The 23,757-nt window shown below is 50.6% G+C and overlaps 1 protein-coding gene across 2 annotated transcripts in view; it reads right to left on the bottom strand.

Annotated features, from left to right (window-relative positions):
- Smad3 (SMAD family member 3) overlaps nt 1–23,757 on the bottom strand; it is a 120,149-nt gene that overhangs the window by 32,878 nt on the left and 63,514 nt on the right. The window contains exon 2 of one of the 2 annotated variants that reach the window (XM_076576484.1): nt 1,028–1,101. The exons of the other annotated variant lie outside the window; for it this stretch is intronic. The gene's annotated coding sequence lies outside the window, so the exon portion shown is untranslated. The remainder of the gene's footprint in view (nt 1–1,027; nt 1,102–23,757) is intronic. 2 annotated transcript variants of the gene reach the window in all.

Below are 23,757 nucleotides of genomic sequence, written 5' to 3' on the forward strand. Positions count from 1 at the left end.
TACCACTGGGCTACACGACCACCTTTATGTTTCTCAAACCCTCATTTGGCTATAGAAATGGGAAACAGGCAAGAGCTGGGGAGCCGGAAACAAGGGCGGGGAGAGAACTAATCAATTCCTTTAAGATTTCTTATTTGTCTGTCTGTGGGTGTGTGCCACACATGTGCAAGTGTCTGCAAGGGGAGGGCACTGAGTCCCTTGGAACTGGAATTACAGACTGCAAGCCACCTAATGTGGGTGATGGAATGTGAACTCAGATCTCTCCAGCCCTGGCAATGATTGATTTCTACATGAAGTTAAGTATAGATGTAACCAACCGTCTTATCAAACAAGAAACACAGAAACAATGCAAAAGAGAAAGCCAAGAGGTCAGAGCTCAGAGCCAAAATCTCACCCTTCCGCCTGCGGTGTCCCAGCCTCCCCAATGAGGGAGCTCTTTTCTGTCTGTTCGTCTATTTAAAGTATTTTGTTCTGCCTTCTCATTGGTTGCAAACCCAAACACGTGACTGCCTCGTCACTGTCTGAATGCACAGCCCCCTAGGTCTTAAAGGCATATGTCTCCAATGCTGGCTGTATCCCTGAACACACAGATATCTATGGGATTAAAGGCGTGTGCCACCACCGCCACACTCTTGCTATGGCTCTAATAGCTCTGACCCCCGGGCAACTTTATTTATTAACATACAATCAAAATAATATTTCAGTACAATTAGAATACCACCACAGTTAAGTACTACAAAATTCAGGGAGGGGCCTACTTTCACCTACAGGCAATGTGGTGACCGAGGGACCTCATTGCCAGCATCCAACCTACATGCCACTATTTTTTTTTTTTTTTTTTTTGATCAAACCTGTTCAAGAGTAGTTTCCATCCTAAATGGTAGTCAAAACAATCAAGGTTCTGTATAGCCCAGGCTTTACAGGCCCACGCAGAGTTACACGGACAACAGGCATTCCTTTCTGTCTAAGGGAACGGACTTCCAATTGTACCCAAAGAAAAGGCTATGGTTCGCTGGGGCAGTCTGACCTCTGACAGCATCCCTCCAGGCAGGAAGATAGGAGCTCCAAACACAGAAGCCTTCAGCCAGCCAGATGGACAACCTGTAGGAAGAGAGATGACCATGCCATCCCATGTAAGCTGGCCTCTTAGGCTAAACAGCTTCCTGGTCAAAGCCTGAGTTCCCGAAGCAGCCACCACGAAAAGCAGAGTGTCTTCAAGGCAAGGCCCCCTCCCTTGGCTCCAGAACATTCCATCCATTCTTTCCAAAACTGACCATTCCACACCGAGGCCTTCACAGCATCCCATCCTGTGGTTCTTTCTGCCCAGTGGCCTCCCTCCACCCTCCTTCTCGAATCTTAACATTTCTACTGCCTCCACCATTTAACATAGCCCTCATGGCCTTGTGTGAGCCAACTTCCTGCCCATCTAGGCCAGGAGCTCCTGGTGTGAGACTCAGGAGATCTTCTCCTGTGCCTGGAAAGGGTGATCTAATGGGTCACATCAGAAGTATGTCACAGCCATATTACTAAAACTCTGTGTATCAACAGCAGGCTATAGTCCATGTCTCAGGAGATGTAGGAGACACACACAGACCTTAGGCCACCCTGTAGTCAGTCAAGTCCAAAAAATCCAGACATACAACACAGGCTGCCACCAGAAATGTTCCCTCAACAAGCAGCTGGTCTAAAACAGCAGAGGAGTGACAGACATATGCAGCTGGTTATTTCTTTGCTCTTTTGGGGGGCCTGCCACCCAGCTCCAAAATAAATCACACTGAGTCTTACTCTTTCTTATGAATGCCGGGTCTTAGCTTGGCTTGTTTCTAGCCAGCTTTTCTTAAATTATCCCATCTGCCTTTTGCCTCTGGGTTTTGTCTTTCTCTATTCTATATCCCTCTCTTTACTTCTTACTCCGTGGCTTGCTGTGTATTTGGGTGGCTGTCCCCTGCTGTCCCCCTCTCCTCCTTTTCTTGCTCCTCAATTCTTTTCCTCCCAGATTTCTCCTCCTATATATCCTCTCTGCCTGCCATGCCCTCCTATACTTTCTCCTACCTGGCTATTGGCCATTCAGCTCTTTATTAGACCCATCAGGTATTTTAGATAGGCACAGGAACACAGCTTCACAGAGTTAAAAACACATGCATCCAACCTACATGCCACTTTTTTTGCAACACATTTTTCATCATTAAACAAATATTCCACAGCATGAACAAATGTAACACATCTTCAAATAACATTTTACAACAGACGTGGGTGCTGGTCATCTAGGCAAGGGGGGGATATGTTCACAGCTGCTCAGGGTGTAGCCCCACCTGTCACTGAGCTATCGTCAACCCCAGTCTCTCCAACAACAGTATGACAACTCTTCCTCCTCTGGTTGGCACCAGGCTTCAACCTCTTCCTTCTCCCAGCCTCAGACCTCTGGGAAATGTCAATTCCTTGGGGTCCGCTGTAACAATATCCTGATCGGCAAAGGTTGTGGGAGACCCGCTCCCACTTTTCCCCACAGGGTACTCTTGAGTAGGGAGAAGTGAGAAATGTTTAGATAGAAATATAGAGGGGAGAGGGACAGATAAAAAACACAGGATAGCCTCGGGAGGGCCTGGGTCAAAACACACCAGCCCCTTCTGTCACTTCTAAAGGGTTATTTATAGAAATGCCAAGGGGTGGAGCAAAAGACCTCCCCCTAGCACAGCCAAGTGCAGACCCTTCCAAACCCCATGGTAACCACACACATGGTCAATCCATCCCCTAATGCAGCCCTGCTGTGTAAAGCAAGCTCAGATCTCACTAGGAAACCTTTGTGGGCTCTTGCAAAAGGGAAGGGGCACAAGTGTCTCTTTAGTTATCTCCGTTCCTCTCAGGATGGTTACAGAGGGCCTTGCAATCCATCTACCCAACTAGTATCATCAACTGGACAATTTATAGCCTCAGATTCAACAGCCTAGAAAACACAGGCCTCTGGGGCGCCATCCTAGAGTGGCAGGCACAAGGGGCAGGCCTTCCCTGGGAGGAGCGCGTAGTGTTTTCCCTCAGGCTACGCCGCCCACAGATGCACTCGTCTCTCAGTGTGGGTCGTTTGGTCCAAAAGCAACTGGTTCAACTGGTCTCTAGTGACTCTCTACCTTCTAGAACTTTCTGGCACCCCAAGCACCTTGTAGAGTGTAGACTGTAGCTTCCTCCTGCTACACTCAGGGACCAAGACAGGGAGGAATCGCCCTCACAGCAGAGCAAAGGAGGACCAAGAGTGTGACACCTACAGAAAGGGACATGACACGTGGAGCCACATGCTGACAGGGAAGCTCCATGACATCCATTCTTCCTGCAAGACACAAGCAAAAACCCAAAGAAACCTAGAGCGCAGCAGCAGCAGCAGCAGCAGCAGCAGCAGCAGCAAAACCTGTCAATCAGCCTGTGAGAGAGGAACCAAACTAGTCCTAACCGCTTCCCGGAGCTGAGGCTACCTCACACCTGAAGGGTGAGCAGGGCCGCACAGTGGCTAGCCTCAAGTCCAGGCTCCTGAACTGATGAGGCGGGTCAGGGAAGCTCATAGCCACGGCTGCCTTTGGTGGGATCTGACCTGGGTGTGAGACTGAGCGCAAAGGAGCCCCGTGGGATGCTCCAAAGCTCAGGAACCACGGGACTTTAGAGCAGGGGGCGTTTCAGCATCACCATGTTTACTGTTTCTTCATGAGGAAAATGTGGCCATGAGTGGACATCTACCAAAGACAGTTCAGAGGGAGCTCTGATGTCTTCCTTTGCTCCAGGAAGCTAGACCTTAAACCCATCAAGCGTCCCTTCGAGAATCGCACACACTGAATCAAGGCCACAGGTGGCTGATGCCACAGAGGCAGAGGCCCCCTTTGCAAGGCATCCCTCCCCCGCACGCACCCTGCTAGAGACCTTTTATCACTGCAGCCTCTTTCAGGAACACCAGCTGCTTGGCGCAGGCCCAGAGAACAGCCTCTGGAATCCTATGCACCACAAGGCTGGGGTTGTGGGTAACAGTAGAAGGGAGTGAGTGTTAAAACACCAGCTGAGAGAACCTCACAGGCTGGGAAGACACAGGGTGGGCGCGGGAGCATGAGGAAGACACCCTCCTTTCTTCCTACCCAAGGACTTCCTCCAAACTCCACCTAAGACGAGTGGGGTGACAGGTATGGCCCCTTGAAGCACCCCAGTGCACTCCATTACACAGTGTTCTGCTACCTGGGTGGGATGGGAGGCGGAATGGAGGAACCTGTCACCAAATTCTAACCCAGCTGTCCCCACATCCCTTAAGGGGACAGCTGCTGGCCTTTTACTGAAGAGGAAACAGGACCATGCCTGCCTCCCACCCCCTGCCATGGAAGCACCTGCTTCTTCAAGGAAGGTGCCCTCTGCGCACACAAAGACAGACACTGCATGGGAAGGGCCCCAATCCCCAGCTCTCCCTGGACTGGACTGACCCCTCTCAGGCTGAGCCATGAAGAACCCTCCAACTTTACCACCACTGACCAGCTGGCTGCCCTGTTCACCTGTTGTAGGAAGAGAATCTGGTTATCAGGTCTGTCTTCCCAACTTCCTTTGCATGAGATCAAGGACTACAAACTAAGCCGTTTTGTCTCAGGCCCTTTTGGAACTGGCTTTCTCTACCTCATCGCCTTAAAGAGGTAACTTGGAGCAGCCACTTCACGTAAGGGAGTACCGTGCCAAGTACTTACAAATCAAGTAGCTTAAATACATTAATTCCGTGGGACAAGGGCTACTCTTTCCAACAGATCACGAAGTTGAGAGACTCACTGTCATCCAAAGGTCATGATGGCAGAGGATAGAGGAGTTAAACTCTGAACAGCGAACAGGAAGCCCAGCTGTGTCAGGCTGTTGGTCTGCAGGCAGACACGGTAGGAACACAGGGCTGAGGCCTGGGACCTGGGTTCTAAATCAGGTTTCTCTCCTAGCTACTTGGCTGACACTTTAAGCAAGGTCTCCCATCTCCCAGGAAGTTTCCTCATCATTAAGGGGGGCCATTTAAGAGACTTCTCACACAGGCCCTTCCTCACATGAGCAGTGTACACTGGTGTAAACTGCCACAAGTTTACTTTTCACTCACATTCTAGAAAATACTACCCAATGGTGAGGCTAAGCAGCCACTCTTGAATTTCAGGGTTATTCCTCGAACAAGATCAGGAGATGTGAGAATGTTCTAGAAACACCAGCATCTGGGGATAATTTCTTTTTTTAATGGTGTAAGCAGCTATGAGATCAGGCTGAAAGGGACACAATGCCCTTCACAGGCTTGCCAAGTTCTGCCACACTTTCTTGAAATTCTCACCTTTTACCAGACCCATTGGTACGGGCCTTGTAATACCAGACAGCCTCTTGGGAGGCTGAGGCATGATGACTGAAAGCCTAGAGGCAGCCCAGGCAACGTAGTGAGACCCCGTCTCAAAGTTTAAAAAAGTCAAGGCGCGGGCGGGGGCTGGGGGGGGATGAAGTTCAGTGGCAGAGCACATGCCTAGCATGCAGGAACCCAGCACGTGGAAGGCAGGTCTAGGGGATGCCCTACAGGGTGGTAAGGAAAGGTCAGACGAGGGAGAGAGTCAGGGGCAAGATCTCAGCAGACCAACCCTGACGACCGATCCCATGTGAACTCTCAGCGTCTACACCACACAGATGACATCCCCACTGACAGGGCTTCATGAGCCAATTGGCTACCAGCTGGGATGCATATAACTTCCACTGGCCAGAAAGTGCCACCCAGCCTGGCATATAAGAGACACAGCGTACAATGACAACATTCCCTCGGTGATCTGACTAAGTGAAAACACAGGGACAAATAAATGCTAAACAAATATTTGGTTTTTTCCAAGTACACTTTCAGAAAATAAAAAATAAAAAACACGCCTATAGTAAACTCTTTTAAAATGGAAGTAAAACACCCCCCTAAAATCAAATAAAATAAAAATTTAAAAGTCCCCATGTGTCAACATCCATTTTTTAAAAAGATTTTATTTTATTTTTAATTATGTGTATGTCTGTGTCTGTGTGTGGTTATGCACACGCAAGCACAGTGTCCACAGAGGCTATGAATGGGCATCAGATCCCCTGAAGCTGGGGGTACAGAAGGGTTATGGGTTGTCCTAGGTGGGTGCTGGGAACCGAACCTCTGTCCCCGTGAAGAACTGCATGAGCTCTTAACCAGTGAGCTGGCTCTCCAGTCCCAACTCGTCCCTTTGTAACCTCGTGATGAAATGTCACCCAGCCAAAAAAGGAATTCACCACTCAACATATGAAACGTGGCCAAATCTAAAAAGTATGCTAGGGGAAAGAAACCAGACAAAAAGAGCGTGGACCACGTGGACCAACTCATAGGAAATTTCAGGAGATGCAAGCGAACGCACTGTAGCCGGGCACGGGCCACCTGGCAGGCAGTAAGGCAGAGAAGGGTGACATGGCCAAAGTCAGAAGGCCACTTGGAGCCGTTTGGTATCTCGATTGCAGCAATGGCTTCAGGTGTGTATACGAACATAAGATTCACCACATTGTACATTTTAAATGTGTGCCCTCGACCATATGTCAATTACACCTCAATCTAGGGCTTTAAAAGTAAGACTCCCCCAAATTCTGTTGGCAGGTCAATGAGAAGCTGCATTTTAAAAGGCATAGGGAGAAACTTGGGAGTACTCAGTCCTTAATGGGGTATCTTCATCAAACCCATCCCATCCCTGCAAGGCTCAGGGATCCATGCAGAAGAAGATTTTAAGAGCCAGAGGTGGTGGAGGACTCCAGGGAAGCAGCATCTTCCAGACACAAAAGAACTGATGCACAGATGAACCCAGACACCGTGGCAACACACACAAGACCTGCCCAAGTTCAAACCAAAATCCCAGCCCTGGGACCCAAAGTCCCACCCCTAACCGACAAGCGTTTTACAACTGATACCTGCTGGGAAAAGAAAAATCCATTTTCTCCAGTGGAGAGTCACTGGGTATATGGATTACACTCCAGGGCAGGCCTCAGGCCCAGGAACAGCTGGCCAATATAAAAGGGACTCCATGGTTGTTTCGTGAGTGTGTGTGTGTGTGTGTGTGTGTGTGTGTGTGTGTGTGTGGTGATTTTCAGTTTTTTAAGGGAAGTTTGTTTTTTTTGAGAGCAAGAGAAAGAACATGAAGTTGGGTAGATGGAGGGTTAGGGTGGGGATCTGGGAAGAGTTGGGAGAGAAGAAAGAATAAGTTCAAAACATATGAAAAATTTTAATATAAAATTAAGTAATTAAGAAATAAAACATACACACACAAGGTACAGTCCACCACGTGCAGTGTGGAATGCTGTCCACTCCTCAGAGATTTCTTTCTCTGCTCCTGATACAACCTTCCGTGACTTGCAGGGAACATGGCAGGCTCCCTCTGCTCCATTCTAGCCCTTTCCTGATCACAGAGAATGCCTACCCTGGGCCTTTCTGCTTCCCCATGGTGTGGGTTCCCAAAGGGCTTTGAGGGCCAGAGACCTGGCGGGCCCAGGTTATCCCCTCACACTCCCCGAGACTCTTTCTGCGCCTCCATCCTAGTTACACCCAGAAACATGGAACCTTCGAGTCTGTCTGCAAGAGCAGGACAAGTCTCACCCTAAAGCGCCAGGCAGGAAGCCGGAGGAACAGAAGGGCTTTGAACACAGCCCATCCGATAAATATTTATTGTACAAATGGCTGACAGGCCAAAGCCAAGCCAGAGCGGCCTTTCTCTCCCTCACCTCACCGCCCCACTAGCGGTCAATCCTAGAGACTTCCGGAGGCTTCCCACCGCCGGAAAGGGACACACAGAAGACAGCTATCCATTAATGGGTCTGGGCCGGAGGTCAAAAATAGGCAGCAGCCCACAGATGTTTTGTTTGGCCTGCAAGTGGTTTTTTTTTTTTTTTTTTTTTTTTTAATTTTTAAAATTATTTGCCAACTTTTAAAAGCTGGAAGATTTCATATGTAAACCTAGGCTTCAGTCTTAGAAAACGGAGATCTGGCAACATGCTGCATCCCCTGGCTGATACCCAATGGCCAGTGGTGCCCCCTAAGACTACCAATGAACCTCAAGCCACACCCCCATTTCTGACAGGGGCCCCACTTCCCACACTCTGCTCATCCTGTAAACACTGTGGCTTGCAGCGCTTTGCTGGGTTCCGGGGGGCGGGGGTCCCCACTCCATATAAACAAAATGGAACCCGAAGAACTCAGGGTGGCCTTGGTAGGGCAGCTGTTCACACCAGCTGGTTCACAGCAGTTGGAGTCACACTTCCTGCCCTGTCCCCTCCTGTCACTGTTGGTCTCGACTGTCAGCTTCACCGGACTTTTAGAACTGCTCAGTAGGAAAAGCTCTGGGAATATCTGTAAAGTGTGTTCCTAGAGGGGTTTAACCCCACCCTGGAGGTGGGCGGTAACAGTTCATGGGCTGGGGTCCCCAGACGAAAGAAAAGAAAGTGAATGTAACAACTCTCTCTCTCTCTCTCTCTCTCTCTCTCTCTCCCTCTCCCTCTCTCTCTCCCTCCCTCCCCCTCTCTTTCTCTCTCCTTCTCCCTCTCCCTCTCTCTCTCCCTCCCTCCCCCTCTCTTTCTCTCTCCTTCTCCCTCTCCCTCTCCCTCTCTCTCTCCCTCCCTCCCTCCCTCCCCTTCTCTTTCTCTCTCCTTCTCCCTCTCCCTCTCTCTCTCTCCCTCCCTCCCTCCCTCCCCCTCTCTTTCTCTCTCCTTCTCCCTCTCTCTCTCTCTCCCTCCCTCCTTCCCCCTCTCTTTCTCTCTCCTCCCTCTCCCTCTCTCTCCCTCCCTCCCCCCTCTCTCTCCCTCCCTCCTTCCCTCCCTCCCTCTCTCCTATCTCTCTCTCTCTCTCCCTCCCCCCTCTCTTTCTCTCTCTCTCTCTCCTCCCTTAATCTCCCCATCTTTCCTGACTCGATGCGGTATGACCAGCCATCTCACGCTTCCCACCATGCTTTCCTGCCATCCTCGGGCCACCCTTCCTAAGCTGCTTTTGTCTGACAGCTTGTCACAACCAAGAGAAAAGTCACACAGGGACCAGTACCGGGGAGTGGGGCTGTCGCTGAGGTAAACCTGACCCTGTGGTTTGTGAGAGGAACGTGAGGAAGCAGGGAGCTGACACCAGAAAAGCCCTAAAAACGCTGTGACCAGAGCAGCATGAGAGGCCGTTCGGATGGGAGCTGGAGAGACCAGAAGGCCAATCAAAATGCAGACTCCCGGGCTTCGGAAGGGAGCAAGGACTGTTGGGAGCCGGGCTAGAGACCATTGCTGTGGATCTGAAGAAACTTGCTGCGTTTCACCCATGTCTCGCTCACTCATGAAGCGGAATTCGAGGGTAACAGGCTAGGTTGTCTGGTGGAGAAATTTTCAAGACAGTGTAACATCCAGGCTGTGCTGTGGTCACCACCCCACTGCCCTTTCTCACACTTAGGATGAGCAAAAAAGCCAAAGCAATGTGAAAAGATGTAGCGTTTGGAGAAGAAAGTCGCAAAAGCAAGCCTAACACTATGTGCCAGGTGGGCACAGAGGGAGGGGCGGCAATGCTTCAAAAGGTTGGCACTGTTAGAGAAACCTCACACCCAGGCACGGGACAATGGGAAAGCCACCCCCAAGGACCAGTCTCCAACCATCACAGTTCCACCTTGTGACAATGCAAACGTTTAAGACCATGGGCTAAGAACGTTGATGAACATGGCAACCTACAAGACTTCGCAAAGGTCACTATGATCCAAGCAGGGCTGCCTCCGTCTTGAGCTGGCAGCCGAACTCAGTATCGTCCCGCATGGTGCTGGGATGAACATGAGACTTTAGGAGCCAAGGTAGGAAGTTATGATTTGTAAGTGATGCACTTAGATATGAAGTTGACAAGGGCTGTATTTGTGACAGTTGAACTTGTCAACTTAACTATGTTCAGAATCATGTACAAGGCACATCTTTAGTCATGCCTATAGGTATATCCACAGAGAGAGGGCTAAGACTGGAAAGCCCGTCTTGAATGTGGACGGCACCATCCCGTAGGCTGGCGTCTTGAACTGAATAAAAAGGAGAAAGTGAGCCGAGCGTCAGCATTCATCTCTCTCTGCTTCCTGACTGCAGAGGCAAGATGACCAGCTGCCTCACACTTCCGCCATCATGCCTTCTCCATCATGGTGGACTGTATTCCCTAAAACCAGGAGCCAAAATCAAGCCTCCCTTACTTAGGATGCCATGTCAGCCTTTCGTCATGGTAATGAGAACAAATGACTCACAGGACTCCAGAAGGCCCCTCTAGATTGTAAGTTCCAGGGCCTGAGCTCTGCCTGGTTACACCAGGTGGCTCATGCCAAGGATTCCGTGGCCAGAGCCCTCAGCAGCTGCACTGCTCTCTGGAGTTGCACAGCCCATGATCTCCAGAGACCTTCAGGCAGGGTTCGCTCCAAATACCCTGCAGAGCTCTAGACAGCCCTCCTGAGCCTGCGGCAGCGTCAGAGAAAAGAGCAGGCCCATACACTTGGGGTGAGTGAAGGTAAACGGAGAGACAGGGAGAAAGCAGAGGAAAGGAACAGGCAAGAAGAAGAAGCAGGAAACAGAGCTGTGTGCACACGCACACACACACACACAACACACACGCACACGCACACACAACACATGCTCGGAGGGGAATGGTGACACACATCATCCATCGGTCCCCACTGCCTCCCCAGCTTCCACCCTCTTATATCAAACAGTGACTTAGGGAGCCGTTTCTACCCACGCCTACCTCACGCCTGGTGAGTCAGGGTTAAAGACACAAAAAAGGTCCCAACACTTTGGGTTTGTCACCATGTCCAGAGCCTCTGCTGTAGGTGTACTCTGCTTCCGAGGAACGCTTGGGAAGGCTCATGAAGGAACACAGGTAACAGGAGGGGTTTCTCCTATGGAATGTAAATTCTAGCTGCCACCCAGCTCTGGGGCCCTGTATTCTGGCCTGGACCAATAGGGACTCCTGTAGTTAACTCTGGACCCCTGAAGGCTTCAAGGCGAGGGAGGGGGGATTTCAAGAGGGAGCAGACGAACCAAACACTTCGCCTCCCCCAGTGAAAATCCTGCCAAAAGCCAAGAGGGCTGAAGCAGGGCAGGAAAACCAGCTTTGCTGTCCTGACATTTTATCAGAACGGCTGACGTCACCGGAGTACACAGAGCATCTGCAGCTTATTTCTTCCCCAAATGTGAATAGAAAGGCATCCGGTTCTTAGCATCTTTATGGTCCAAGTGACCTTAAACCCCCAGCCTTCTTCTTTTCCAAGATGAAAGCATCTCAGCCAGAATGAGTTCCTCCTTCGGTGAAGGCCTCCTTCAATGACTGACTGCCTCGGATACCCCAAGCCTGCTTTGCTGGGTGGCAGAGACCTCACACAAGTCGCGCTCTGTGCTAACTGCCCTTTCAGCCCAGGGCTCTTAAAGATTGTTTTGTAACAGAACAATGAAGGAGTTCTTTTTGAGGTGGGGTGGGAGGGCTGGAGTTATCTCAACACTACCAAATTCCACAAAAAGGTCAAGACAAAACACTGAAAAGCTAATACTGAGGCCTGAGAGATGGCTCAGCAGGTAAAGGTACCTGCCACCAAGCCTGGGGACCTGAGTTCAATTCCTGGGACCCACACAATTGAAGGAACTGACACCCCACTAGATGTCCTCTGACCTCCATCATGCACTATAGCATCCATGACACACACACACACACACACACACACACACACACACGAAATAAAATGTAAAAATAACAACTAATATTTTACATCTTCCCAGACAGAATCAACTAACGACTTGGGGTTGGGAGGGTCATGAGGTGGACTTCTCTCCCCTTGAAGGAGAGGAGTTTAAACTTTCAGCTTGGTTGTCTCCAGGCTGCTGTTCTCTATGCAGACACCAGCAATGATGATGCATGACACATGACTTGCGCATGCACATACTCCTCTAAAAGCAGTCCCCGGCCAAGCAAGGGTGAAAGAGAGGGGGGGGGCAATCAAAACAAGAACAGAAGGTCTATCCCTGCAGAATGGGGCTGCAGCTGCTGACAGGAATGCTCCTTCAGGGGAGATGGATGAGTTCAGCCCCCCTGGGCACGGCAGCCCCAGGGAGCCCCTTGGCAGCACTGAGTGGGGAGGATTCCTGAGGACCTGCCATTTTGGTAAAGCAATCTGTGTTACCAGAAGGCTTAGCCCTAATGTCCTGGGAGGGAGCAGGGTCCCAGGGACCAGAAGTACACATCAAGTCATGAGTGATGCTTCTGCTGCCCGAGTGTAAGGTTTCCTCCAGGAAGAAGGTTTCCTGTCCTCCAAGAGTCTGCACCCCACCCCGGGACAGATAAAGCTGTATATTTTTTAAAATTTATTTATTTTTATTTTGTATGCATTGGTATTTCACCATAGGTGTTGGGTCCCCTGGAACTGGAATCACAGACAGTTGTGAGCTGCCATGTGGGTGCTGGGAATTGAACCCAGGTCTTCTGGAAGAGCAGTCAGTGCTCCTAACCCAAGCCATCTCTCCAGCCCCAAAGCTGGAAATTTTTGAATAGCCCTCTGGCCAGTAACCCTGAGGACTGATGGGTAAATAAACCCCAAAAGATGCTGTGTACCTGTGAGGGGTTTCTGACTCCCCATCCACCACAGTTCTTCCTATGAGAGCCTGGAGCTGTCCTTCTAGGATTCAGCCCCTTGGGGTTTGTGCATCTGAGGGTCAAGAGCAGAGGAAGGGACCAGCATGAAAAGACAGCACAGCGCTCCCTAGGACCACAATGAATCCGAACAACCTGTGTGTTTCCTCTGCTGCTTCAGGGAAGCCCGAGACACACAGTTTGGCAAGTTCTCAACACTCCAAGAAGAAGCAAGACAAATGGGCCTGATGGGGTAGCCATGAAGTCCACTGAGGCAGGAGGATCACTAAGTCAGGTGTTGCCCAGGATAGAGAGCACCTTTAGGGCCAGCCTGGGCAAACCTGTCTTAAAAAGTGAAAAGGACAGCCAGGCAGTGGTGGTGCATGCCTTTAATCTGAGCACTCGGGAGGCAGAGCCAGGCAGATCTCTGTGAGTTCGAAGCCAGCCTGGTCTACAGAGCAAGATCCAGGACAGGCTCCAAAGCTACACAGAGAAACCCTGTCTCGAAAAACAAACAAACAAACAAACAAACAAAAAAAAGTGAAAATATGGATAGGGATATAGTTCAGTGATAGAGTGCTTGTCTAGTATGTGTGAGCTCCTAGGTTCAATCCTCAGTGTAACACACACAAACACACACACACACACACACACACACACACACACACACACACACACGAGTGTGTACATGTACATGATTGCCCTGGCCTCTCAAACATTCTGACCATATTACCAGAAAAAAAAAATCAGATGAGAGAAATTAACAACCTCAAACAAGACTGGTAATGGCTAAAATTACACTTCTTAAACATTTGTTGAAAATAAAAAACAGACTGAAGTAGCAGATTTCTTGGCAACATCAAAAACTGAAAAATTGACCAGAGAAAAAATAAATTCCACAAGGAGGAAAAAACTCAACACAAAAATAAAACAGCAGCCAATGAGAGCTACTGCCTGAAGTAGGAACAAAAAGAATGAAGTCACAAAGAGATGGGCAAGACGTTACCCAGGAAAATAAGATTACCATGGAAGAAAATTCCAGAATAGTAGGAGCTAAAAATCAATTATCATCAAAGAAGCAAAAAGGAACCAAACCTAGGGTGATGCCTCAATGGTAGATGATGCTCAGTATATTCCAGGTCCCGAGTTTGGCCCTGGCTGAAAGGAGGGCCCACGGAGATGCAGAGGACACTGAGCCCAGTAAGTTGACAGGACAGACTCCAGAGCAGTTGGCTGTGGTACACAACGGCCACGGTATTAACTGGACCTGCAGGGACCACGTCCTCTGGCTGAAGTACTGATACTATGAACCAGATCAAGGGATCTGTCTACTAGAGCTGAACATGGAGGTGCACACCGGTAATCCCAGCACTCGGGAGGCTGAGGCAGGAGGATCTGGAGTTCCAGGCCAGTCCGAGCTACATGGCAACAACATCTGAAAGGAGAGACTTCTGTGAGCTATCTGCCAAGGAGAGCTGCAGACAGGGAGTGGACCCAGCCAGGGGGAGATGAGGGGAGAGACAGACAGAAGGACAGAGAGTTGTAGGTAGCAAAGCTGAATGGTCAGGGCCATCTAAGGCCTTTAACACTGGACATGGAGCTACAGAATTTGGCATTTGCCCTGCTGGGTTTCGGTCTTGCTCTGGTCCAGTATTTCCTCACTATGCTCCCATCCTTCCCTTTTGGAAAGGTAACGTCTATTCTCTGCCCTTGAATGTTGAAGTATGCGGTCTGCTCTTTGGTTTTTACAGAGGGTCACCGTGAAGAGATTGCCTTGAGTCCCAGAAGAGACTTAGGTCTTTAAAACAGTAGTGAGACTGAAAGACCATGGTGCCTTCTGGAGTTGGACCAAATGCATTCTGCACCATGACATAGCCAGGAGCCTATGACGTGTGGGGAGTAGAGCATGCTGATTTGAATGACAAGCTGCCCACGGTCTTGGGCATTTGAATACTAGGTCCCCATTTGGTGACTATTTGGGGAGGCCTAGGGGGTGTGGCTTTACTGAAGACATATGTCTCTGGGGAGGGCTTTGAGAGTTTAAGGACCGACTGTCACCTTTCCAGTTCCCTCTCCCTGTGCTTGCTGTGTAAGATGTGGGCTCTCAAGCTCCCCACCTTCAGTGCACGGTCGCGGACTCCAGTCCTCCGGAACGGAAAGACCAGAGCAGCCCTTCCGTCTGTAAGTTGTCTTGGTCATGGTGTTTTATCACAGCAACAGAAAAGTAACTAAGACAGAGGGAAGGGAAGAAGTGGAGGAGAGAGAGGGAAGGGGAGAGGTTAGGGGAGGGAGGGAGGGAGGGAGGGAGGGAGGGAGGGAGGGAGAGAGAGAGAGAGAGAGAGAGAGAGAGAGAGAGAGAGAGAGAGATCCCATTTGATGGACAGACCTGTAGAGAAGAGCCCTAAAGAGAGAAATAGCCTTCTAGACCCAACTCTGTCCACTGCCCTGACCTTAGGCAAGGGCTCTCTCTAACACCCCAATACAAGGAGGGGTGGCCACACAGCCTTAGTGCCCATCTGCTGAGAACCCCAAAGTTCTACGGGAACCTATCATGAGCCATCCTCTGCTCTCAGGGACTGAGGAGAAATTACCTATGGTGCTAGAAGTTAGGGTAAGAAGAAGGCAGTGAGCAACTGGAATCTTTTTTGTTCTAAATCTTCTATAATAAGCCTGTAATTGCCATAGTGATTAATGGAGTGGGGCATTTTTTTTTAAAAGCCAAAATACCTGCTCTAAAAATAATGGGCAGATACTGGATCGTAATTACTCATTGTATGTATGCACACATGGCATGGCATACATGTGGAGGTCAGAGGACAACTTGTGGAGTTGACTGTCTCCTTCCACCACGTGGGATCCAGGGACTGAACTCAGTTGTCAGGCTTGGTGGCAAGCGCCTAACCCTCTGCGTCATCTCACCAGCCATCTAGGATGCATTTTATCACATAAAAGGCCCAAGTGACCTTGGGAATCCAAAATGGCACAACCTTGAACTTATTTTCAATTAAGTGAGAGTGAGTGAGTGTATGTGAGTGTGTATGTGTGTGAAGTGTTATGTCACAGGTTTTGAATTTTGGCTCGATCCTGAGCTCCTGGAGCAGGTGGGTTTGTGTGGCTCCTGCTGATGGATATTTAGGCTGTTTCTCCCCACTGTTAAGCAATGGCTCTGGTGGTTCAAACACATCCCCATGGGGCCTGAGATGTACATACAGCAATGTATTAACTTGTCTCTTCCTTCCTAGAGGACTTGTATCAGGTGCTCAGCAGGAAGCCTTGGTGTCAAGGAGATGGGGCCTTGGGACCCTTCCTCTCCCAGAGGACCAGACTAAGCTTCCAAGAAGAAAAACCTATGACCAAGGCGATACGACCACCCAGGGGGCCTCTCTGCAAAGCAGGCTTGACTCTTGGCACAGCCAGCACCTACATGAGAGAACTCACCTCTCTCACCCTCCACACAGAACCCTCTCTTCCTCAAAAATCCACCATTTGCTCCTCAGGGTGCCAGGGCATAGGTCGCTGGCCCCCCAGTACCCAATCTCATCTCCATGCTCCTAGCACAGCCCCAAGACATGTCCCTGTCCTACAGAACACAGGCAGTCTCTGAAGGACAGGCAGCCAGCACCCCTCCCCACCCCCCACTTCCCCCCCCCCCTCGACACCAACTCAGGACCTTCTTTAAGCCCGTGCCCTTGTCCACAGAGAAGGTCCCTACTGCCTAGTGCCCATGTGGCATGTCTGTGGTGCCCAGCACAGTCGCCTCTCCACAGAGATGACAAGCATCATCTTCAAGTTATCACTATAGTGGGATGGTTTTCTGTTGTTTTTTTCTTTTGAGATAATACCTCACAGTATAGCTCTGGCTGGCTTAGAACTTGTGTAGACCAAACTAACCTCGAACTCAGGGGATCTGCCTATCTCTGCCTCCTGAGAGCAGGGATTAAAGTCATGTGCTATCATGTCTAGCATGGGTTGGGTAGTTCTCAACAGTACCCCGTAAACCCAGCTCTTCTTAATACCTGCTTCATATTCTTTGCAAGCAGAAGGTGTTCCCTTGGAGACCCGCATCACTCCATCCCCACACGGTACTCAGTACCACGGGGGCTGAGTTACAGCCGAGTTCACCAAGGGAAGAGTTGGGAAACGAGGAAACTCTAAGGTTTTGAAGGTATTCGCTAGGAAGCAAGAAAGACTCGTGACCTCTGAGCACTGGTCAGGGTGACATGGCACAGGCCACTTAGGGGATGGGGCTGCCAAGGCCTTTGCTGCTGCCCTCTAATCAGTGGCTCTGTGACAACAAAGGCCTAGGACATCAGAGATGGGGACAGCAGGGACCACCAAAGCCCAAACACAGATCAACAGTCACGGCTAATGAAGCTGAGGCCGGTCTCCTTCGGAGATGCAGTGGGAAGGTATGCCTCCAGAAAGGGAGCGGCGGCCTGGGGAATAACCGGACCACTTAAAGGAGCTGGGAACTTGGTGGGCAGCAGGCGTGGAGGGGGGTGATGCTGACTAGGCATCCCATCCTCCCCACTCATGTGAGGGGCACCATTTTACACAGAAAACCTAGTGCTAAAACGTCACAAGCAGACCAATGTGCAGGGCACAGTGACAGGTGGAGACCACAGCCTCAGAACCATGGGCTCGATCTAGTCCCAGCTCTGAGCCTGCTGGCTGGGTGACTCAAACCAAGCTGCTTGCCATCCCTGACTCTTCCCATTCCCTCGTCCAGAAAACGGGAATGCTGGGCTGGGAGGACAGGCTGGAGCGTCAAGTGCTCGCTATGCCAGCATGAGGGCCTGAGTTTGATGCCCAGGACCTACTTAAAAAAAGAAAAAAGCAGGTGCAGTGCCGTGTCCACCTGTCACCCTGGCAATGAGAAGGAGACAGGGGGATCCTTGGGACTCACTGGCCCGCCATCCTAACTGAGACCTGACTCAAAAATACAAGGTAGAGGGCTAGAGAGATGATTCCGTGGTCAAGGGCACTCGCTGATCTTGCAAAGAAGCCAGGTTCAGTTCCCAGCGCTCACCTGGTGACTCACAGCTGACAGTCAACTCCAATGCTAGAGATCTGACTCCCTCTTCTGGCCTCCTTGGGCACCAGACACACACACGGTACATATATGTACATGCAGGAAAAGCATTCATATACACAAAATAAAAGTAAGTAAATCTTTCTTAAATAAGTAAATCTTTTAAAAATTAAAAAAAAAAACTAGATGGTACCTAATGATTCACGATGAGGTTGTCTCTGGCCTCCATGTTAATGCACACACGTGGCAGCACACATGTATACACACACACTATAAAAAGAAAGAAGATGGGAAGGCTCAAACAGAACATGGTGAGGTCCCTGCTGGTGTTCCAAACATTGTTGGCAGAGTACTGTCTTCTGAAGATCCCCGAGTCTGCCTCGTACCCCTAAAGCCACAGGCTAGAGGGAAACCAAAGCCACTCTGTGCCCCTCCCATCTGCTTCTGCTTGAGTGTGGTGCGTGGATCCCCCAAAGATCCTCCCAGCCCCTTTCTAATTTGTAGTTAATTACAAGGAACCGTACTGACATTCATTTTTTGGGTTCACAAATGGAAAACGCTAATGACTTTGTAAATTAATTTCAGATTTCCCCCATCGTTTCTGGCAATAAGATCATATTGTTTTCCCTCTCATTGTTTTTAGAGGCAAATGGAAGCGTAGCCCACCCCTTAAAAAATACATTAAAAAATTCCAATTAAGTTTTTCTGGAAAACCAACAATATCTTATTGACATCTGGAGCAAACTTGCATCACAGTGAGGAACATTACAGCGGTAAGTTGGGAACCGCCCAAACAGACCAAGTGGGATGTGGCTTTCCTCCGGCAAGGGGGGAGAAACATCTAGAAGGGCTTTTCCCGTTTGCCCAGGGCAGTTCAGTCAATACTTCCAAAAAGACAGCGTCTCGAAGACAGTCTCCACACTGGGTAGCGTGGAAGGAACCACAACAGGAGACTAGCCCTGGTGGGGCGGCTGCATCCAGCCGCGGTTATCACCCTGATGGGTTGTAAGTGAGCTGCGCAGTGACTGAGGGGAGAGAGAGGGAAGGGTGAGGAGGCCTGCAGCACTGCCAGGGAGAAGAGAGACGCCCCAGCAGACAGCACAGGATGTCCCAATGAGAGGCTTAGGAGAGTGCTGGGTCAAGGGTGGAGGAGGTACACACTGGGAGGCGGGCTCCCCCCAGCCCCAGAAAGAGTGTCCTAGAACAAAGAGACACTGCAGCAGGTTGCCAGCTGTGCTGAATAGGGGTCCTGGCAGCTTGCAAAGGCCTTTCATGTGAGCCAAGCTTCCGGGTCACTCAGAAGGTTAAGTACAGAACATCATTCGATCCATGCAGCCAGTCAGCAAGGGCAACAGCCCAAACCTATGTGTGTGTCCTCTTCCTGGACACAGGCACAGGAGTAACGCCAGCCGTACAGCCAATGGACAGGTAATGACTGACCCAGTCGAGGTGTCCCCACAATGCCTTCTGCTCCTGACCCTTAGAGCCTGCACCACAGAGAGAGCTTGAGAAGCAGCTCTTCCAGTTCCCTGCAGGGCCCCTGCCAGAAACACTAGCTGAGGCTCCAGGGGAACTCAGTGGTAGAGGGCTTGCCTGGCTGGAGGGAGGAGGGGAAGAAGGGAGGGGTGGGGAGAAAGGAAGGAGAGAAGAGGAGGGAGAAGGAGGGAGGTGGAGGGAGGAGGAGGGACTAGAAAAGGAAGGAAAAAAGGAGAGGGGAAGGGAGGAGGCAGGAAGAAGAGAAGGGAGAGGAGGAAAGGGGAAGGAAGGAGGAAGGGGAGGAAGAAGAGAAGGGAGGAGGGAGAGGAGGAAAGGGGAAGGAAGGAGGAAGGGGAGGAGGGGGAGAAGAGATGCAAGGGAAGAGAGAGAATGAAGAGGTGAAGGAGAAAGGGGGAAGAGGGAGGATGAAAGAAGGGGGAGAGGAGAGAGAGGGGAGCAGGGCTGTGAGGACAGAGTTCTGCACCCAGGGCATGTTTACTTCCCAGCAAGGATGCTGCTCCACATAGGGAGATAAGGTTAGCCCTTGCCATTTCCACTTCCCTCCCGTAGAACCAAAGGAAGGCTCGCCAGTCTGAGATGTCTTCCTGCCAGGCAGTTGCCGTCTCTAAGTGCGGGACCATTTGTGGGCATCAGTCTGAGAAAGGGTCTCTGCCGCTTGGCAGAGGTTGTAAGTTCCATGAGCGATGGCTGCTCAGGGTCCTCCAACGCTGGGGAGGACCACAGTCTGAGCCTGCTCTGCATGTGAGGGGAAAGGAAGAGAGAAATGCCCCGGGGATGGGGGGGGCAGGGAGGGTCTCACCCCATCTCTGTTCTGTTAATGCAATGGTCTTGGCTAGGCAGGCCCTGAAAAAAACATGGTCTCCCATGCAGGCGGACTCCTGAAGAGGAGGGTGCCTTGGCCACCCCTGCTCCACTTCACACATGGCGAAACTGAGGACCAGACCTCTGGGGTGCAGCACACCGTGTCAAGAGCAGTGTGCCACCCACGGCAGGTTCAGGTGGGGTACAACGCCTTAGTCAAGGCTCTGCAGAGTCCAGCCTGCGAGTTGTGTAGTCTTCGAAAAGTTACACATCCCTGAGCAATATCCGATCCCACCCCCCACCCCACCCCCACATTCAAGAGGACGAGGAGGAACCCCCTCCACTGGACTCTGGTCCCTCACATCCAGATCAACTATTGTGATGCTTCTTAAAATCAAACAAGCAAGCACAATGAAAGGCCCCAAAGCCTGAGAACGTAGCTCAGTGCCCAGACTTCCTATTGGCTGGCAGCTGTACAGTGAGAAACGGACAGATGAGTCAAGGCCCTTCGTCCTGAAGTCCCACCTCTTCCAGTCAGTGGCCATCGCTCAGGCAAGGGACGGGGCCACCCTGAGCTTTAGCCTCCCGCATGGTATAATGGGGTCGATGTGGGCTGCTGTGAGGCGGAAACACACTGGGACAGTATCTATGCAGGACACGTTAACAGGCCGATAGTCCTGCCCGAAGCACACAGTCACTAAATTCTTGCTGAGTGAGTAGATGATTGAGTGACCATGCAAATACACACGCATTCAAGGGCTTGCTCAATCCCGCCTCCCCACATTCTTGGAGGCTCCCCAAGCAGAAAGTCCCACTGTTTAGAGTCTCATGAAGTGTTCAACACTCTCAGGTGGCAGAGGAAGTACAGCCAGCCCTCTGATGTCTGCCCTGGCGACTACACGCTCCTCACTCACTGCCTCACATCCCACTAGTTACCTCTAACCAGCCCAGCCAGAGGCCAGCGTGTCAGAAGCCTTGATCAAACGGAACGTTTTGACCTGCCCACTGACCCAACCAACCAACTCAGGCTTGGGCCTTCGGAAACAACACTCAAAGCTGCTGAAGCCACAGGCTCTGCCACCTGCACCCTGTCGCTTGCTGGAAATCCAACGCCTGGGAAGCTGTGTACAATCTCTCCTTCTCCGTGTAGGGGATGCAGGACAGGTAAACATGAGCTGTCTGGCTCTAGAGTCAGTAGGTCCTGGTCCAGGTCCCCACTCTAACTATGTGGCCTTGGGTGAGCTGCAAGGGTTAAAAGGAATCACTGAAGTTGTCTAGCTCTGCCCCTAAGACACAGGAGACACTCAGCAAAGATAAGTTCCTGGAGAAATTAAGAAGCTCCAAACCCCACCACCATGCTCCTCACTGACTGTGTAACTCAAGCAAGCCACAGTCTCTGGGAAGTCAACCGCTACCCTCCAAAGACCAGAGGACACTAGCTGGCCCACTAAATGCTACAGATATACTGCACAGTACAGTGGAGACACACACACATACACACACACACATACACACACATACACACACATACACACACACATACACACACACACACACACACACACACACACACACACACACACACAGCCACACACACAGCCACAGGTGACTACTGAGCCTCATTTTTTCTGGCTGAGGCCAAAACACTTAAAAAGACTCTATAACTCACATTATATTTATATATTAGACAACCCTGATTAGAATGCTTAAAAAACATAGCAACCAGAACAAAGCAACCTTGGGTATGATTCTTGCCCCCAGATAAACTGCAATGTCTTCTTGAGAGAAGACTCTTGCTGGCTCTTATTTCTCTTCCCTTCTAGCCCGAGTACACATCAAGCCACTCAGAGGAATCTTACAGGAAAATCCAAACACTTTAGAAATGACAAGCAGTCACTATACACCTGGAAGAATGTCCAAGGGCCTTCTACACACCGGCCTCCTCGATCCTCCCAAACCCTCCTGAGGAAATCCTTTGAAGACTACAGATGAGGAAAGCAAGCGTGTGGGGGAGGGAGCGGGAGAGAGGGCTCAGCAGTTAACATCACTTACTGCTCTTGCAGAGGACCCAGGTTTGGTTCCCAGCACCTCCATGGTGGCTCAAACCATCCACAACTCCAGTTCCAAGGGACCTACTGCCTTTTTCTGACCTCTGCAGGCACCAGGCACACGTGGCTCACATATATACATACAAGTAAAATATTCATACACATAAAATCTAAAAAAGAAAGAAACTGAGGCGCTAGAGAGATGAACCAGTCGGTAAAGTGCCTGTCACACACACCCACATAAGGGCCAGGGGCAGCACCGGGCGGACATAGGTGGGTCCCCGGAGCTCACCTGCTTGCTAGCCTAGCTGAACTAATGTGCTCTAGGTTCAGTGAGAAACCCTGTCTTCAACAATATGGTGGAGAGCAAGAATAGAAGACATCTGACATGAATCTCAACTCTCCACAGGTGTCCCCATATGCACACACCTACCTACACACACACACACACACAGAGAGAGAGAGAGAGAGAGAGAGAGAGAGAGAGAGAGAGAGAGAGAGAGAGAGAGAGAGAGAGAGAGAGAGAGAATGAATGAGAATTAAGGCTTGGAAAGGTTAATGACTTGGCCAGTGCTGTAGAATAGATCAGGAGCAGAAGACTGGGATCCAAACTCAGTTCTGGTTCTTACACATATGTTCTTCCTCATGGCCCCTTTAACAAAGTAGGCAGCCTGTGCACCCTTCTCTAAATTACACACATCCTAGTAAAACTCCTACCCAGAGTCGGCCAACACCCCACCACCACCAGAAGACTTCCCAGCAGGTTAGGGATAAAGACCATAAACCAGAGTCCATGTAGAGCCGTATCCATGTCCAGCTGAGCCTTGACTAGTTCAGAATTAGTCATATTTCCAAAGTGATGGGAAAGGCAGATTTTATTTTATTGCCTTTGAATTTCCTGGCCAGGGTACTGGCCAGGACTCAAAGGTAGAAAACCTGTGAAGTATGAGTAGATACACACCCAGCCAATGAGCCACCATCCAGTCAACTCCCAAGGCAGGCACAAAGGATGTGGCTTCTGAGACTGAGACCAAGGACATACACAGGACAATGAGAGCCCTGCATAAAATGTAATGTCACATGGCCAGTGTGTCCAGGGGGGAGGCTGAGGCTGAGCACCCCACTGCCCTCTGCAGGTCATAATTCTGAGAAGAGCAGGAACAGGTGGCCAGTCACCTGCTTCGAGGAGAGGACCTGCCTGGGGAGGGCCAGGACTGAGGATTAAAGACAGGCTTTTTTAAAGGGAGGTGTCCGGCAGGCAGAGAGGGAGGAGGCGGAAAAACAAAACGCCAGTAGACGGTTCCCATTCAACCTCAGACAGGGTAAATATTTGCTCGTCCACTGTGAACTTGGCTCTGAGAGCATCCTCAGCTTGGCCGCCTGGGTTCACACTGGCATCTGGTCTTGATTTGAGGCCCAAGGCGCCAGTGTTTAGCCCACGGCACAGAGTCCAGTCTCCTGCTTTGTCTGAGAGCTAAATGGATCCCACTGGACAAGAGAGAGAGAGAACGCCCACCGTAGTGGCCCTGTTGCTCACACACAGGCACCAGGCCATGCTGGCAACCGGGGCCGCCCATGAGGGTTGCGCTCATCTCTTCCCCAGGGAGCAGCATGGGAGGTGCATCGCCTCTGTCCCACGATGAAAAAAAACCTACGACAGAGCAGAGTCACACACCACAGCAGTGCCACACCACCGCCGGAGCTTGTCACACTAGCCATGAGCGGAGGAAGAGACTAGGGTGTCAACAGACCCTTCCCGAGGGCCTACT

This window comes from Peromyscus maniculatus, chromosome 7 (genome assembly GCF_049852395.1).
Source record: "Peromyscus maniculatus bairdii isolate BWxNUB_F1_BW_parent chromosome 7, HU_Pman_BW_mat_3.1, whole genome shotgun sequence".
Taxonomy (NCBI): Eukaryota; Metazoa; Chordata; class Mammalia; order Rodentia; family Cricetidae; genus Peromyscus; species Peromyscus maniculatus.